We start from the raw sequence: 13,710 nt of genomic DNA, 5'->3' as shown, positions 1-13,710 counted from the left end.
TTTACACATCCATTCTGGCTCTGCAGGGCCAGCTATTTTGCGTATTGAATTTCCAGGTGTGAGAAAACAATGTTCAACAAGTCAATACTTGAGCCAGCTGTTCTGGGTTCTCTTTTGGACAATTATAAAACCAACTCTGTGGACTCTCACTCTGACAACCACTCTACTCTTTTTTTTTATTTTGAATTAAACTGTAATTAAAAAATATTTTAAGTCTATGAAAAATATTTTAAGTATGAATAAATGAACTGCTGACATACTTCCATCAATAACTAAACAGACTTGGCACAGCCTGCAAATCCACATGGTTTGTTTTTTTTTGCCACTAGTGGTTTAAAACAGGACTGGCGAGCTGTGTGTGATTATATAGCTTCCCCCTTTTTAACAGCAGATGTTCCACTTAAATTTGGAGAAACCACTGTGGCACAAACCACCTACTTTCCAAAAAAGAATGAAGAATAAAACTAGAATAAAGCAAACCCTGGAACAGCAAGCTGAACACTGATCAAACAGAGAAAAAATAAACTATAGTTATCAAAGTCATTGCAGGTATTGAATCTCAGAGGAAACTCTGCGTCCTGCTAAACACTGTTTACAGGAAAACTCCCATCACCTGAGAGGAAACCCTCACTCCAACAACTCCTCTAACCTACAGCTGCTGTGTACAGTCGGTACAACTTCATAGAAGAAGCAGGACTCATTCGTTTTGTTCAATATCGCCCTCGTTACTGAGATCAACATGACAGCTGCACTGACAAACTACCTGTAACGTCAAAATGAGATTCATTACGCCAAATGAAATGCATTTTTAATATCTACCCTTACACACTTGTTACATTGAATTTCGAAAACACACCCATACTTACATCGTGGACAGATGTTTAAAAAAATAAATAAAAACGAAAGGTGCACTCAGCAGGGAAGAAGCAGCTCCAGAGTAATGACCGCTAGCAAAGCCGTTCACTCTTGGTATGACAGCATGACCTCGTGGCGTCATTGGTTTAATGCGAAGGGGCGGGGCTATTCAAATTAGGCCGTGCTTCTGCGGGAAAGCCCAGTTTTCAGGACACGCTGCCATTAAATGACAACAGAAGCACGCTTTAATCTTCAACTACAACCTGTACAATCTTTTTAAATTCCCCCGCTTTTTGGTAGATGCTTTGCTTTACCTTGATGCGTTTTCTTTACTGGAAATGCTGCAACCCCTCCCCCTCAATAATATTATTGAGTTACTCCTGACCGTGGGAAGTATTGCTCTCTCGGGACTTTTTATTTTTTAGGTACATTATCGTAGCTGGCGGTATACTTCATTCCCTTAAAGCCAATACCACTTCAAGGGGCGCTTTCCTCGTTGTAAGCCCGGTTTTGTACATACATTTTCAAAATAACCATTTGCATGCTGTTTTACAGTTCACTTTCCCTATTTAAATGCGCAGCAGGGCGGTGGTATAAATAAATGCTTTTGTGTTGCTGACACACATTGAATTTCGTATTATAAACTAGTACGAACGCGTTCCGAAGTCTGGTTTTAGCATGTGTAACGCAACCTCATCAATGGAAATTTCTGGCATATTAAAACCCACACAGTATGTGTTGTACGTTTGACGAAACAAGAAACGCCTGCAAACTCCGGGTCTTGTCAGAAAAGCAAGCTTGCTCGTCGCAGTTTTTGCCCTGCAGTCAGAAATAGTCCGCGTTCTTGACAGGTACCATCGGAGAGTCTAAAAATAAGGAGAAATAACTGTTGCAAATGACCTGCAGCTCATCACCACTAACGAAAGTGAAACTGCGGAGTGTCTCTACCGTATAGTGTAAATGGAAGTTCCCTACCTTTTACAGCTTTTATTTATATCTCATTATCTGACGCTGTGTGACGGTTTTAAAGGCTACTTTTTGAGTTTTTGTCTCTTTATTCCTCTTTGCTCTGCGGCCGGATCGTCTCTCATAATAAACTGGCTCCGGGAGCCGGGACGCCCCGATGTCTCCGTGCAATACAGTGTCCATTCCCCCTTCTAAAAAATAATTTGAATTATATAATTCAAAAAAAAAAAACCTTGATAAGGATACAGCAGCTTTCGGTTTTTTTCCACACTGTTTACAATTTCGCAACGTTGTTTTGCAAACTTATTACGAAATCGATGCATATTGGGAGGGAAAAGTACCGTATGTCAAACTGGGCAGCAGTTGTACTTTTTATTGAATGGGTGTTAAAATAAACCCACGTCGCGGGGTATTTTTTCGATGATTCAAAAAGATACGACGTGACATCATTGCGTAGTACATACAGTACCAGACTCTTCTCGCCAAGGAGATTTCAGTGTAAAAGGCAGTTTAAGTTAATAGGCGTTGGAGTCTGGAGTTATTTGGAAAGAATAACCGCTGTCTATTCTGCAGTGCTGAACCCCTGGGCAAATATTAGAGGGGGGTTAATACGTTTTGGTACGGATTTTAAAATAAAGTGGGTCGAGTCGGGTCGGGTCGGGTCGAGGAGAGTCGAAGATGTCCCCGCCTCCTGCATCTGATCGGTAGGACTGGGGGTCCAGCACACGCCGGACACGCGTGACCCGGGGCTCGTGTGCAGTGAGTTGGAGAGCCAGGCTCTGGCAGAGCGCCCCAATGTCTGGTATCCTGCGGGAAGCGAGCTGGCAGAGCGCCCCAATATCTTGTATCCTTTTGGGAAGCGAGCAGGCGCAGTCTCTCGGTAGCAGCGGCCCCATGAGGCGAGAGAACAGGGACAGAACATTTCACCTGTAACCAGACCGGCACTGGGACACTGGTAAAGCCACTCTCGTCCTCAGGCGGGTGACTCTGGAGATCCCCCTACTGTTAGGCCTGGGGCAGGCTCCTTAAAATGCCCTTTCCTCCCTGTCATAAAGCACGAGTGACACTGCCTGGACTCCAGTCCTCTGGGAAAAAACACAAGAGACCTGGAGTTGTATATCCCCCTCCCGATGTGAGCGGTTAATAGGAAATCACATGTCCTGCAGGCCTGCGGTGAATGCTTAGCTTTTACCTAAGGAAGAGAACCGGGAAAGCCTTCCTGTGTCAACTTCTGAATATCCAATTCTCTGAGGCATCCAGACAGGGTGGGAGCCCGCAGTTCTATCTGTATCCTCAGTCAGGAACGACTCCTTCCAATTTAAACTCACATGAATGTAAAACGGAAACACTTCTGCTTCTAGTGCTACTAACAATGATGTCAATATCAGAAACGCTGTTTTTAACAAACGGCCCCACTGTGAAAGTGGAACCTCAAACAGGGATGCAAAGCTTTTCCACTTGTAATTAAAAGAAGATTATTTCCAGCAGTAAGAGAGTGACACAGCAGGGCTGTCTTAGGACACAGGGTTGAGGTTTTGAGGTCCTATTTTCTTGGTCTTCACTGGCACCCTATCTCCCAGGACCCCAGGTAACTCTAGACTACAGAACCCCCCCCAAAATCAGAAGACAAACTAAATTCACTGTAAGCAAGACCGAAGCATAACATGATGGAAACACGTATATCATAAATGTCAAATGGGAGGAACTGAACTTTAAAGAAGCAGCTGAATAAAAAACTCAGTTTCCTTCTGTTACCTGGAAAAGGGCAGCTGATGAGTCAACTAAAACAGTTAACAGAATACACATATAGGTAATGTTAATCCCATGTAATGTGCTTTCATTTACTGTAGGAAGAGGGGTCTGTATTCAGCTTTGAGCAGCGCAGTATGAAAAGACACTGCCGATCTGGAGAGCATTCGAAGAAGAGGAGACAGTAATACTGTACCTGCACGACCTGTCTGGTTCAAGGAAGTCACCCTCTTCAGCCCGGACCGGAGAAGGCATTGTGGTAGTGGGGTTCAGGGGGTACGTCTAACTGTGTGGGAGACTGCTGCTAGCCCAGGCAAGCAAGGAATCCATCCCGGAGGACACTGGAAAGGAAAACAAGAGCTTTTAGGATGGAAATGGCGTTCCTTTTTGTGGGAGCATACTCTCTGGGATCCTTTTCAAGGACCTAGCTCGATAAGGTCCCCAGGATCAATAAACCAGTGCTACCAGGAGGGCGAATGGTTGGAAATGGCTCCACGTGTTTGGGACCACTCCAGTGTTCTTAAATTGAGTTCAGCAGGGATCCTGACTGAACCAGATTCATTTCCTGTGGGACCTTGTAACAGATTTCACTGGGAAAACATGCTAAGAACAGAGCGCCAAGCTGTTACACTAGGTTACAACCGATCCATTATTATTTGTCATTATTGGCATTTTCATTTTTGAGATCTGATGGGAGACTGAGAAATAAAAGATGAAGCAGCAGAGATTTTACATTTGGGGATTTCCTCATGCATTGTCTTTGAGTCGTGTTTATCTTCAGAAAGACTTTGGCCTGCTGCAGTATTTTAAGACAAAAGAAGGACCTGATGTGCTTTCACACAGCATGATTCATCCTACTGGCCACTTCAGAGTAGGTGCCAGAAAAGGGGGCTTTGGCAAACAAGTAGAAAAGGTTAAGAAAACACTGTTATCTAGCCACACTGAGTGTTTAACACCTCTAGTATCTAAACCGATCTGCTGATACAGAGCCCAGTACTGTACTCATGTTTTCCATTTTATGCTGCTTTTTTTTTCTTACTGTGGTGCCTGAGTTTAAACATTTGACTGACGATATGTGAATCTCCACAGATCCCTCCCCAAGTCTGACATGCTTTCTTGCTCTGAACAGCACTGTTTACAGACTAGGTTGCTGATGATATCACCCTTTTCATTTCTTGCATGCCTCCTTCCTTACATTTTCATTACAAAACAGCTAATACCGAGATGTTATCAGCTTCTGTTACATCCAGACATGTCCTACGTAAAGACAGCTTTACGCCACAGTGCTTACCCAAGTAAGCTGATTCATTTGAGGTATCGTAATCTGAAGACTTTTAAATCAGCCACCACCTGGTGCTAGATACATGACGTGGGTCTCCTTGTTTCCCCTTAAATTTGAAAACCAGTAATTACGGTATGTTTGAGACTTCCCTTCCACCAAACACCCCCTTATCTAACCTGTGGCTCTGGTGCCTCTGTGGCTAAGGATCTGTGCCTGTGGCTAGAAGGTTGCCGGTTCGAATACCGCAGCCGGCAGAGGAATCCTACTCTATTGGGCTCCTGAGCAAGGCCCTTAACCCCAGCTGCTCCAGGGGCGCTGTACAATGGCTGACCCTGCGCTCTGACCCCCAGCTTCTCTCCCTGTCTGTGTGTCTCATGGAGAGCAAGGTGGGGTATGCGAAAAAGACAAATTCCTAATGCAAGAACTTGTCTATGGCCAATAAAGTGATCTTATAACCCATGTAACGCAATGGGGTGGATGGAGTCTTGTCCAGAGACTCCTCTAAAGCCTTCAGCTGCCGCCCTGCCGCTCTCTGAGCTCCACAGCTCCTTACGGGACAGTGAGCACCAGCTGGAAGAGCAGTGAGTTTTGCTGACAGCACCGTGAGCTCTCTGGGGCTTGGCACGTCTCTGGCCATTTCAAACTAGTGTCTGCAGCAGCTTTTCAGCCTGAGCCATTCAATAACCCCTAACAACCTCCCAGACACTCACACACAAGCTTTTTACCATATTCTAAGTCCACTGGCATGAAAGAATGTGTGAAGATAAAGCAAGATTAAACCCACTGCTTTTCTGCACCTATAGGTCAATCTGTGCAAGAGCTTCCAGCCAAGTGAAATCTGGGCAGTGGCAGCTCTGCTTTCGCCACCCACCCAATATCAGGGAGCCAGAGCCCATGGTTAAGACAGGGCCTGCTCCTGAAGCACAAGGGATGCTGATCTGCTCTCCCTCTTCATAGGGAAGCCCGCCCACTCTCCACTGCAGAGAAAGAGGCTGGTTTGAATGAGTCCTTTGTACCATCCTGATTAGTTACTCCTTACTTCCCCAAACATACAAACAGAGGCTAACATGAGTGTGTGTTACTCAAAGGTTCCATCAGCGGATCAAAATTTATCACCGATGACATTTCATCTTGGAATCAGGAGTAGCTGCATGTGACTCCTGGTTCTGCAAAGTAAGGCTGACTTACAAACAAACTGACTCACAAAACTAAGCAGAACTCTACTGGAGCCAGCAGGCACATTACAAAACACGGGTCACTGCACTCTTCTAGAGACGGTAGCATGCAAACTCTATATAAGAAACTCCTCTCTGCTCTGACAGATGAAAACATCTGGTGTTTCCCAATGCACCACTGAGAAACTGCCAGCATGCATTCAAGGTCCAGATCTCATTTTTGTGATTTATGTCAAAGATAAAACTGAAAGTTATCCTGCAGCAAGCTAGGCACGCTCGTGTTGAGCAATCAGAACGTGAAACAGACTTCCGTTCTTTGTGATAATGAATGACCCAGAATGCTTTAAAAATAATCAGAACCGGAGACAACAGTGTAGTGTAGAGGTAGTGGTATTGTGTTGCTCTAGGAGGCGCTCTCTTAAATTGATGTGAAGGGGAAGCACATTTAGACGTGACACATAAACATACCCTCTGATTAAGAAAGAACTTTTTGAAAAATTCCAGTCATGGTGGCACTGACCATTGGTGATCTGTGCTGAGTCATCTTTATTACCCCCTGTGTGCACAGGGATCACAAGGAAAGAAAAAGTGTACAAAACTCAGCTGATGACCGTCCCCTGATTCCTCTGACTGCATTGGCCAAGTCTGGTCTTCTCACAGCTCTTGTTCACACATCTGACCTCATCTGAAGCTACAGCACACAAGACTGTCACATGTTTGTCTACTCCATTTTGTGCTTGAGGTTGTTTCTTATGCATGGTAGGCATACGTCACACTTAAATATGTTAAGACTCCTATAATACAAATGATGTTATTTAACAGAAGTTTGGGAAGTTGTCCCGTTAGAATCCTGTGCTTCTGTTCTCCTTTGTGTAAATACTCACTGGCTGCCCACAATTCTGGATATCTCTTCTACACTCCTCCTTCCAGCCAACTGCACCCTTGCAGCTGCCTCCCCGGTTCATTCCTCATAAGTACGGGAATGTTGTGACAGTGCTGTTATTTCCTCAGTGAGGACAGTTAACACCAAACTACTGTATTAAATGTGCTATCCCTTCATATTTGTATTTGTTGGCTCAATTTGACGTTAGAATTTGAATTTCACTGAACTACTGAACCTATAATTGCCATGGAACTCAGAAGTCCCGAGAGAGTTTAAAGGACTTATAAAAGCCTGTTAATATAACATTAAATATCTTTACATACATATTCAACCTTCTCAGGAAAGACACATGTCTAGAGACCCCAACATGGGATATTTACATTTGAAAATCCTTTCACTTTGCACTCCAGCATGCACGTTTTTTGGAAAACAATAAAATCATATGAAAGAAAAAGTAACAGTATTTTATTATCCTGACAGATTTGTAAGAGCCCTTTTAAAAAAAGACACAGTCCATCACCTATGGCTCTACTGAAGAGTCTTTGGAATTTCAGAAAAAACATGTGACAAGACAATGTTATGACAAACGCAGGCTTCCTGTCTGTGCTCTTTGCTGACATCAGAGTACGAGGAAAGGTCTGTTCAAGACCGATATTCCTTTCTAGAGGCTTAAGGGCAAATTCAAGACAAATTTAAAAATACTGTAAATACCTCTGACGAGATACCGAGAGTGCTTCCTCAGGATCAGAGCCTCAATGTTGTGCTCAGAGACCAAGAGATGGGGGTGAACTTCTGCAGTCTGTGTCAGACCCCTGTACTGGGGGGAGGGGCTGCATTGTTCACATCAATGGTGCCATCCGTGTGCTCTTCTAGGGGGAAGATAGCCCTGGCATCTGGAGTCTGCATGGCTGATGCAGAGCTGCTGAAGGCTCAGATGGTGTCCCAAGCTCAGGCTTGGTGTCCTGGGGTCAAGAAAGAGGATCCTTTTGGGTTCGGGGTGAGGTTAGAGTCCCCAGCACCCACAGCGGGTCCTCTCCACGTTCAGTCACGGCCAGCTGTCCCCCAGAGGATGTGTCCAAACGCTTGCAGCCAAGACAAACACCGCAGGGCCGACGGCGCGTTTCTCAACAAGCAGGCAGGTGTCCGGGACACTGGCACCAGGGGGCCCCACAGCTGGAACCTGGGGTACCCGTCAGTGAATCGCCTGGGGATTTCAAGCCCAGGGTCCTGGTTCTCAACACAGGTCTTCACAGCCCTTGCCGCTGAGGCGAACGCCGCTGAAACCAGGGTGGGTTTCTTGAGGTCTAGGGTAGGACGCTAAATGTCAAGGGCCCCAGCAGTGATCCCACCTGCTCACTTTTAGACTGAGAAAAATATAGTCTCCAGATCAAAAAAGTCCTCTTTGTAAAAAGAAGAGAGAGCGAGGCATTCTAACTAGCCAAGGAGAAAGCAAAATTGCAGTTTATAAAAGGCTGAAGGCGAGATTGTACTAGCTACTCCCCTACAGTTACAGATGTCTCTGCTGTCTCATCAGCACAAAGGCAAAAATGGCACAAGCCATCCCAATTTCAGGAGAAGGGGCGGACCCCTGGTGATGACGTGGGCAGGCTCCTATTGGATTGGGTCCTTTTCAATATCACCTCCAGATGTCTTAGAAACGATCTAGTTTCTAGATGGAAAGGAAACTTTCCATCCTTTGGAGGGATGAGATACCAAATGATGAATGAGAATTTTCTCCGTACAATGTCTTGACACTTCAGTTTCACTCCTCTCAGCAATGTTCTCCGATTGTACAGATATTAAGACATGAACATGGATGAGGCCAGTGAATGGAGATTAAGGTTCTAGATACTGTTTGTGGTTTTTCTGCGCTGAACTCAGCATATGTTAACTCCTAACTTTCTTTGAAGAGCACGTTCAGCGCTTAAAATCACAATCTGTAGGTTTTTTGGACTGTCAGCACAGGTACACAAGGTATACATAATCTTATTTTTTGTGCCTAAAGAGGATCTCTGTAAATCATCTCAAGTAAAGAATAGTTTAAAACCCTCAGCTTTCTTAAACATTTTAACTATCTGTCGAGCTTTTGTCCTGTTTTTTCGCTATTCCAGCATCTTCATCGTATTGCCAGCAGCCGTATCACCCTGCAACTCCCAACTGGTAACCCACTGAAGCTCAGCAGGTGTGAGCCTGGTCAGTACCTGGATGGGAGACCTCCTGGGAAAAACTAAGGTTGCTGCTGGAAGAGGTGTTAGTGGGGTCAGCTGGGGGTGCTCACCCTGCAGTCCATGTTGGTCCTAATGCCCCAGTATAGTGACGGGGACACGTTACTGTAAACAGGCGCCGTCGTTCGGATGAGATGTAAAACCGAGGTCCTGACTCCCCTTGGCCCTTACCAATCATGGTCTCCTAATAATCCCCCTCTATGAATTGGCTATATTACTCTGCTCTCCTCCCCACTGAGAGCTGATGTGTGGTGAGCGTTCTGGCGCACTATGGCTGCCGTCACATCATCCAGGTGGGGCTGCACACTGGTGGTGGTGGAGGGGATCCCCATTACCTGTAAAGCGCTTTGAGTGGAGTGTCCAGAAAAGCGCTATATTATTATTATTATTATTATATTCTGCACTCCTGTGAAACAAACAGCTCGATCTCATTGTTTCAGGTGACCAGGTGCCTGAACACTCCAAGACCAAGGATACTTGTGATGTGATGAAAACTGTCCACCTTGTGAAATACTCTCCCCAGTATTTACTAGTTTATAAAAGAATCTCACACCCTGCTTCAAAATCTATAGCAACCCCATAACAGAGGATCAAACAAAATGTACAAAATAAGAAACGCCACCATAACATAAAAAAAAACTGGAGATAAGTTCTTTGAGTGTAACTTCTGGATTAATTGGCATCATGTTTCCTGTGTGACTTTTTAAAGATGTTACGATGGTCCTTATTATCGGGAGAGTTCAGGGGAGTTAAGATCATCACAGTCACTCGTGGTTTCTATGTTTTACCAGTGATCATCTGCACATCATCTAGGACTGCTTAAACTGCAGATTAATTTATCAGTTATCGCACAACTTACTTATTGACAACTTACTTAAAAGTTAAACAGAAAACCTGATGCAGGACCAGAACCAGGAACATAAAAGACTATAACTGGGAAGAAAACATTTCACCCTATTTACTTTGCATGGTTTTTTGAAGAACTTGCTTCATTTAATTTAAAATTTAAAATTTAAATTAATTTAGACTGTTCTGTCAACAGCTCTGGATATAAAGTATCTTTCAGTTCATAAGGTCCTTCTTTACTCCATTACAGTGAATGATCAAAAATCACTAAAATTGTTTTGAAAAATATTTGGTATCCCTGATCATTTTATTAGGTACCTATTCAATTTGTAATGGTCGATTCACCCAAAAAGGCCCCTTGTGGTGAACGCCCATAGTCTCAAAGTGTCACGTCTATGACTATGCATGGAAAGAATGAGACTCAGCACACATGCTCCTCTAACATACCCGCATGTCAGAGTCATTCATTATTTTTGACACGCGGCGAGCTCCACACAGACCTACAGGAGAGACAGGACTCTGACTGACGTCACTACTAGATCGCAGGCAGCCAGCAAATTGCTAGAGGTTCTGTCTTGCCTTATACCAAGAGGACCATCTCTGTCTAATTTCTACTCTATTTCAAATGGCGACGTGCCAGTTGTGCACTGCAATTCAGGGATTCTGTGTCACAGTCTGCTAGTAACATGACCCAGTCAGTGGCAACTGGGCCCCTCTGGGACATAGTCAGCTAATAACATGGCCCAACCTGCGATCTGAGAGAGTGTCTTCACTTCTCACTCTGGCCAGGGTGTTATTTTTAACTTACATCAGGTGTTATATCTCTGGCCTGCATTGCCACCAACCCATTGTGACCTGGACATCGGTGCTTACAGTTCTGAAAGAAGAACAGTTCGGCAAAGGACTCGATATCTATACCCCAGGACAGGGCAGAGGTAATACTCATACTGGATAATACTAGTGAAGTGGGTTAAGTAATCTTTTATAATTCTAAAGATAGGCGAGTATGAAAATGTGATTCTACATGTACAAATCCAGAACAGCCTGGATTATTGCAGTGTAGCAGTGGCTGTATGAAATATGATTTGGGGAAAATCAGAAAGGCATGCACACACACAATTATTCATCAGCTTTCACCAGATTTCTGCAGGTCTTTGAGCAAACACTTCCAGGTTTTAAATGAAGCCGCTGATGCTGATGAGATATCACTGTAGGAAAACAGGTTCTGAAACAGAAAATCTACCACTCTGTGCTCTGTTCTGACGTGAAGCCCTTTAAAGAGTTCTCCAACTTTCATTTCCTAAAATGCATACAAAGGGATGCATTAATATACCTTTATCTGGTGTGCTTATCTACCTAGCCTGTTTTTTCCCAGTAGGAAACCTGAAAAATGGCAGATAACTCTTTCAGGGCTGAAAGCGAGAGCTGCAAAAACAAGCATAAATTCTTCTGGTTGACTATGGAAAATGAGGAATTTCTCTCTCCATTTCCAAAAAATTGATTGAAAAAGGCATTTGAGGAATACAATCCATGAATTCCCTCCTTTATATACAGTAGGTCAATATATAAGGTTTGGTCGAACCCTCATTAAGGCAGAGGAGAGGCAGGATTCGATTCGAGAGTGTTATTGGGGTAACTCGTCTGCCTGAGGAGAATAACAGCTTGTCTGTAAGGATGGGGCTTCTGGGAAATCCCACCTGCCCACCCACAATGCCTGCACGTGAGCACGAGTGGGGTGCAGGGAGGGATGTGAAAGGGAAGTGTGCAGGTCAGCAAGCAGTGGGATATTTCTCGGTCACCCCGGGAGGAGAAGGTGGGCACGTGCTCTCTACACCACTCACACCACAGAAACCAGGAGCTCTGACCTGATGAGCCGACGTGGCTCTTGTCTGGACTTCACCTTTTCCTTATACTCAGACCCAGGGGTTCCCAGCTTTCGTCCTCTGGGTCCAGAGTGCAGCAGGTTTTCTAGGACTCCTCAAATCACCACCAGCTTCAGGCTGTGGAGTAAGGACACACTGGGCCAGCTGAACCTTTACTGGATCAGTGAAACCCTTCTGCTGGTTGTAGATCTCGGTCTGGCTTAAGGCGATGGGGAAACTCCTTGCTCTGCTGCCACCAGTGAGCTAATCTCTTTTATGTTACTCCCCACCCTCCCTGCCCCTCTTCTTCCTCCCTCCCTGACCCTCTTCTTCCTCCCTCCCTGTCTTCAGGTCCTGCTGCTGCTGCCCTCCATCTTGCCAACGCCTCGAGTTACCCCAGGGTCTGCTGAACTTGCCACCTCCTCTCTCCCCCCACCCCCGACACACAGACTGGAGTGGGCGCAGTGAAAACCAGAGCGATCCAGGGCCTTGCTGGTTTCGTGCCCCAAATCACCATGGGGACAATGAGCAGTGGGGCACAAATTCAACCTCACTGACTCAAAATTTCGTGCTCCTGACGTCACCTGCGCTGCGCATCACACACTCACCGTTATTTCAGTATTGCGGCGCGGTGAAGCCACAGCCATGGAAAATACACACACATGCACACGCAAGCACACACACTAAGCACGGAACATTTTAAGATGTGGTATTTACAGTAGCGGGTCATGAAAGTGCAGAGAGAATAGAAGCAGAGCAAATTCGCTTGCTGGGGCTGGCAGAGTGGGACGAGCTGTTACTCAGACCTGCTGTAACAGTTTTTCAGACTGTGGGTTTGCATTGGTATGTCTGCCTCTTCAGAGGTAAACGGACTATTGGAGCCCTAGAGATGCAGACAAAACACACAGAATAGGTTATGTTATGTAATTACTTTCCTGCCAAATTGCCTCTCTAAAAGTTTATGGATCTATCACAGAGTATTGCTATTTTCAGTTGAGTGACCCCAGATAGAGTACTGGCATTCTTATCTACATCAGGCCTGCCATGATGTTGAAAGTCTTGTCACATTGCGCTGTATAAGGGGATAATTTCATGCTGCAAGGACTCTGTCCATTCAGATATCCACCTGTACATCAGTCTAAGTCTCATTTCAGATCCTGTTCAACTTTAGATTTGTCAAAATAACTTCTGTTCCTTATGTTGGCCAATTTTTTTTACATTACACTGCTCTTTTAGAGCGTTGTATTTTAATTATATTTGAGCTAAGTTTTTTCAGGTCATTCTGTCTTCTGCGATGCTGTTCCAACTGATCTCTTACATTTATACAACTCTCTGGCATGTCTGCACCGATTCTGAGCTCATTCGTGACTTGGCTTGGATAAAAACATTTTAACAAATTCATCCACCTCAAGGACAGTTAGTTGATGTGGAATACACGTCTGTTTCAACTGGTTGTCTACCTCTCTGTGAAAGTGTTGCGTACTCTCCCCTCCCAGTCCTGTCCCAGCACGACCAGTACCATCGCTGCTGACTTCGTTTCTGACATCAGAGCTGGCTCGCTCTCTCTGCCTGTCACCCCGCAGCCTGAGGCGCCCACTCCCAGCCAGAGCCGACGTGTCACTTCCTCCCCCGCGCCTGTGTCAGTAGCGCCTGAGCCTGTAGAGCGACAGCACGAGGGCCTGTGCGTGGCACCCGCCGATCCGCCAACGTGGCGGCGCGCCGCGGCCTGGCGTCACAGGCCGAGCGCTGGGGGGCCCGCCGCCGAGCAGGGCGTGAGCCACAGCCGGGTCGCCGCAGGAGGAGGGCTGCAGCAGGGGGGTCTGTGAGTCAGGCCAGTGGGCGAAACCCGAAGGCAGCTCAGCTTGTC

At 45.5% G+C, this 13,710-nt stretch overlaps 1 protein-coding gene across 3 annotated transcripts in view; it reads right to left on the bottom strand.

Moving 5' to 3' along the window:
* Positions 1 to 13,710, bottom strand: part of tnfrsf9b (tumor necrosis factor receptor superfamily, member 9b) — a 45,184-nt gene that overhangs the window by 16,041 nt on the left and 15,433 nt on the right. For 2 of the 3 annotated variants that reach the window (XM_088617598.1, XM_088617600.1), the window contains exon 3: positions 3,767 to 3,911. The gene's annotated coding sequence lies outside the window, so the exon portion shown is untranslated. Of the gene's footprint in view, positions 1 to 866; positions 2,022 to 3,766; positions 3,912 to 13,710 lie in introns of those variants that run through there. The other variant, XM_088617599.1, reaches the window with a different exon arrangement.

The sequence above is a fragment of the Lepisosteus platostomus genome, chromosome 23 (assembly GCF_059453375.1).
Source record: "Lepisosteus platostomus isolate fLepPlt1 chromosome 23, fLepPlt1.hap1, whole genome shotgun sequence".
NCBI lineage: Eukaryota > Metazoa > Chordata > Actinopteri > Semionotiformes > Lepisosteidae > Lepisosteus > Lepisosteus platostomus.
The sequence above is the reverse complement of the archived record's forward strand: the minus strand, read 5'-3'. Positions and strand labels throughout refer to the sequence as shown.